Genomic DNA, 5974 nt, shown 5'->3' with positions numbered 1-5974 from the left:
CCAAAAACTGTCCTTAAAGTGTTTAATCTATTGCTGTATAAAATTTGATTTTTCAAACGTAGTACATTTTCCTGTCCTTGTTAGAAAACTAAAAATTATTTTAATATTGTTATATATTTATGTTTAATTATAGAATATATTTTTAAATTTTTGCTAAATATTACTGTAATAAAAACCTCATTAAACTTCTAAAGTAAGTAATACTAATTGAAAATGTAACGTGAAACTCTACAATCTATATTTTTATAAGCAATATTGTCTCCGTCAAATACAATCCATGCCTATACGCAATCATATCAACTACAATAATAAAAACACTAATTTTATAATATAACTAATGACTTTAAAGTCTTTAAACTATAACATTCATACCTAAGTATGTCCTCATTGAGTACAATCTTCGGCTATATACACACTAATATTCTAAATAAATATTTCATTTCCCAACTGGTTACATATTTTTTAATAGTCTAATGCTATTTATGTCTAGTAAATTAATTATACAAAGAAGTTAAAAAGCAGTAATCTGCTATTTAGAAGCTTTTCAATTCTTGCAAAGAAAAGGAACCGAAAATTATTTAACATAAGGTCACTTGTCCCCAAACTATGCAGTACGTTCCAAAAACTGTCCTTAAAGTGTTTAATCTATTGCTGTATAAAATTTGATTTTTCAAACGTAGTACATTTTCCTGTCCTTGTTAGAAAACTAAAAATTATTTTAATATTGTTATATATTTATGTTTAATTATAGAATATATTTTTAAATTTTTGCTAAATATTACTGTAATAAAAACCTCATTAAACTTCTAAAGTAAGTAATACTAATTGAAAATGTAACGTGAAACTCTACAATCTATATTTTTATAAGCAATATTGTCTCCGTCAAATACAATCCATGCCTATACGCAATCATATCAACTACAATAATAAAAACACTAATTTTATAATATAACTAATGACTTTAAAGTCTTTAAACTATAACATTCATACCTAAGTATGTCCTCATTGAGTACAATCTTCGGCTATATACACACTAATATTCTAAATAAATATTTCATTTCCCAACTGGTTACATATTTTTTAATAGTCTAATGCTATTTATGTCTAGTAAATTAAATATACAAAGAATTTAAAAAACAGTAATCTGTATTTATAAGCTTATCAATTCTTGCAAAGAAAATGAACCGAAATTATTTAACATAAGGTCACTTGTCCCCAAAATATGCAGTGCGTTCCAAAAACTGTCCTTAAAGTGTTTAATCTATTGCTGTATAAAATTTGATTTTTCAAACGTAGTACATTTTCCTGTCCTTGTTAGAAAACTAAAAATTATTTTAATATTGTTATATATTTATGTTTAATTATAGAATATATTTTTAAATTTTTGCTAAATATTACTGTAATAAAAACCTCATTAAACTTCTAAAGTAAGTAATACTAATTGAAAATGTAACGTGAAACTCTACAATCTATATTTTTATAAGCAATATTGTCTCCGTCAAATACAATCCATGCCTATACGCAATCATATCAACTACAATAATAAAAACACTAATTTTATAATATAACTAATGACTTTAAAGTCTTTAAACTATAACATTCATACCTAAGTATGTCCTCATTGAGTACAATCTTCGGCTATATACACACTAATATTCTAAATAAATATTTCATTTCCCAACTGGTTACATATTTTTTAATAATCTAATGCTATTTATGTCTAGTAAATTAAATATACAAAGAATTTAAAAAACAGTAATCTGTATTTATAAGCTTATCAATTCTTGCAAAGAAAATGAACCGAAATTATTTAACATAAGGTCACTTGTCCCCAAAATATGCAGTGCGTTCCAAAAACTGTCCTTAAAGTGTTTAATCTATTGCTGTATAAAATTTGATTTTTCAAACGTAGTACATTTTCCTGTCCTTGTTAGAAAACTAAAAATTATTTTAATATTGTTATATATTTATGTTTAATTATAGAATATATTTTTAAATTTTTGCTAAATATTACTGTAATAAAAACCTCATTAAACTTCTAAAGTAAGTAATACTAATTGAAAATGTAACGTGAAACTCTACAATCTATATTTTTATAAGCAATATTGTCTCCGTCAAATACAATCCATGCCTATACGCAATCATATCAACTACAATAATAAAAACACTAATTTTATAATATAACTAATGACTTTAAAGTCTTTAAACTATAACATTCATACCTAAGTATGTCCTCATTGAGTACAATCTTCGGCTATATACACACTAATATTCTAAATAAATATTTCATTTCCCAACTGGTTACATATTTTTTAATAGTCTAATGCTATTTATGTCTAGTAAATTAAATATACAAAGAATTTAAAAAACAGTAATCTGTATTTATAAGCTTATCAATTCTTGCAAAGAAAATGAACCGAAATTATTTAACATAAGGTCACTTGTCCCCAAAATATGCAGTGCGTTCCAAAAACTGTCCTTAAAGTGTTTAATCTATTGCTGTATAAAATTTGATTTTTCAAACGTAGTACATTTTCCTGTCCTTGTTAGAAAACTAAAAATTATTTTAATATTGTTATATATTTATGTTTAATTATAGAATATATTTTTAAATTTTTGCTAAATATTACTGTAATAAAAACCTCATTAAACTTCTAAAGTAAGTAATACTAATTGAAAATGTAACGTGAAACTCTACAATCTATATTTTTATAAGCAATATTGTCTCCGTCAAATACAATCCATGCCTATACGCAATCATATCAACTACAATAATAAAAACACTAATTTTATAATATAACTAATGACTTTAAAGTCTTTAAACTATAACATTCATACCTAAGTATGTCCTCATTGAGTACAATCTTCGGCTATATACACACTAATATTCTAAATAAATATTTCATTTCCCAACTGGTTACATATTTTTTAATAATCTAATGCTATTTATGTCTAGTAAATTAAATATACAAAGAATTTAAAAAACAGTAATCTGTATTTATAAGCTTATCAATTCTTGCAAAGAAAATGAACCGAAATTATTTAACATAAGGTCACTTGTCCCCAAAATATGCAGTGCGTTCCAAAAACTGTCCTTAAAGTGTTTAATCTATTGCTGTATAAAATTTGATTTTTCAAACGTAGTACATTTTCCTGTCCTTGTTAGAAAACTAAAAATTATTTTAATATTGTTATATATTTATGTTTAATTATAGAATATATTTTTAAATTTTTGCTAAATATTACTGTAATAAAAACCTCATTAAACTTCTAAAGTAAGTAATACTAATTGAAAATGTAACGTGAAACTCTACAATCTATATTTTTATAAGCAATATTGTCTCCGTCAAATACAATCCATGCCTATACGCAATCATATCAACTACAATAATAAAAACACTAATTTTATAATATAACTAATGACTTTAAAGTTTTAAACTATAACATTCATACCTAAGTATGTCCTCATTGAGTACAATCTTCGGCTGTATACACACTAATATTCTAAATAAATATTTCATTTCCCAACTGGTTACATATTTTTTAATAATCTAATGCTATTTATGTCTAGTAAATTAATTATACAAAGAAGTTAAAAAGCAGTAATCTGCTTTTAGAAGCTTTTCAATTCTTGCAAAGAAAAGGAACTAAAATTATTTAACATAAGGTCACTTGTCCCCAAACTATGCAGTACGTTCCAAAAACTGTCCTTAAAGTGTTTAATCTATTGCTGTATAAAATTTGATTTTTCAAACGTAGTACATTTTCCTGTCCTTGTTAGAAAACTAAAAATTATTTTAATATTGTTATATATTTATGTTTAATTATAGAATATATTTTTAAATTTTTGCTAAATATTACTGTAATAAAAACCTCATTAAACTTCTAAAGTAAGTAATACTAATTGAAAATGTAACGTGAAACTCTACAATCTATATTTTTATAAGCAATATTGTCTCCGTCAAATACAATCCATGCCTATACGCAATCATATCAACTACAATAATAAAAACACTAATTTTATAATATAACTAATGACTTTAAAGTCTTTAAACTATAACATTCATACCTAAGTATGTCCTCATTGAGTACAATCTTCGGCTATATACACACTAATATTCTAAATAAATATTTCATTTCCCAACTGGTTACATATTTTTTAATAATCTAATGCTATTTATGTCTAGTAAATTAATTATACAAAGAAGTTAAAAAGCAGTTATCTGCTTTTAGAAGCTTTTCAATTCTTGCAAAGAAAAGGAACCAAAATTATTTAACATAAGGTCACTTGTCCCCAAACTATGCAGTACGTTCCAAAAACTGTCCTTAAAAGTTTAATCTATTGCTGTATAAAATTTGATTTTTCAAACGTAGTACATTTTCCTGTCCTTGTTAGAAAACTAAAAATTATATTAATATTGTTATTTATTTATGTTTTACTATAGAATATATTTTTTAATTTTTCTAAATATTACTGTAATAAAAACCTCATTAATCTTCTAAAGTAAGTAATAGTAATTGAAAATGTAACGTGAAGCTCTACAATCTATATTTTTAATACGCAATATTGTCTCCATCAAATACAATCCTTGCCTATACGCAATCATATCAACTACAATAATGAATATAATAACTTTACAATAAAACTAATGACTTGAAGTTCTTTAAACTATATACCTTTCATACATAACTATGTCCTCATTGAGTACAATCTTCGGCTATATACACACTAATTTCTAAATAAATATATCATTTCCCAACTGGTTACATATTTTTTAATAATCTAATGCTATTTATGTCTAGTAAATTAAATATACAAAGAATTTAAAAACAGTAATCTGTATTTATAAGCTTATCAATTCTTGCAAAGAAAATGAACCGAAATTATTTAACATAAGGTCACTTGTCCCCAAAATATGCAGTGCGTTCCAAAAACTGTCCTTAAAGTGTTTAATCTATTGCTGTATAAAATTTGATTTTTCAAACGTAGTACATTTTCCTGTCCTTGTTAGAAAACTAAAAATTATTTTAATATTGTTATATATTTATGTTTAATTATAGAATATATTTTTAAATTTTTGCTAAATATTACTGTAATAAAAACCTCATTAAACTTCTAAAGTAAGTAATACTAATTGAAAATGTAACGTGAAACTCTACAATCTATATTTTTATAAGCAATATTGTCTCCGTCAAATACAATCCATGCCTATACGCAATCATATCAACTACAATAATAAAAACACTAATTTTATAATATAACTAATGACTTTAAAGTCTTTAAACTATAACATTCATACCTAAGTATGTCCTCATTGAGTACAATCTTCGGCTATATACACACTAATATTCTAAATAAATATTTCATTTCCCAACTGGTTACATATTTTTTAATAATCTAATGCTATTTATGTCTAGTAAATTAAATATACAAAGAATTTAAAAAACAGTAATCTGTATTTATAAGCTTATCAATTCTTGCAAAGAAAATGAACCGAAATTATTTAACATAAGGTCACTTGTCCCCAAAATATGCAGTGCGTTCCAAAAACTGTCCTTAAAGTGTTTAATCTATTGCTGTATAAAATTTGATTTTTCAAACGTAGTACATTTTCCTGTCCTTGTTAGAAAACTAAAAATTATTTTAATATTGTTATATATTTATGTTTAATTATAGAATATATTTTTAAATTTTTGCTAAATATTACTGTAATAAAAACCTCATTAAACTTCTAAAGTAAGTAATACTAATTGAAAATGTAACGTGAAACTCTACAATCTATATTTTTATAAGCAATATTGTCTCCGTCAAATACAATCTATGCCTATACGCAATCATATCAACTACAATAATAAAAACACTAATTTTATAATATAACTAATGACTTTAAAGTCTTTAAACTATAACATTCATACCTAAGTATGTCCTCATTGAGTACAATCTTCGGCTGTATACACACTAATATTCTAAATA

Source organism: Leptopilina heterotoma, unplaced genomic scaffold, assembly GCF_015476425.1.
Source record: "Leptopilina heterotoma isolate Lh14 unplaced genomic scaffold, ASM1547642v1 Lhet_456, whole genome shotgun sequence".
In the NCBI taxonomy this organism is placed as follows: Eukaryota; Metazoa; Arthropoda; class Insecta; order Hymenoptera; family Figitidae; genus Leptopilina; species Leptopilina heterotoma.
The sequence above is the reverse complement of the archived record's forward strand: the minus strand, read 5'-3'. Positions refer to the sequence as shown.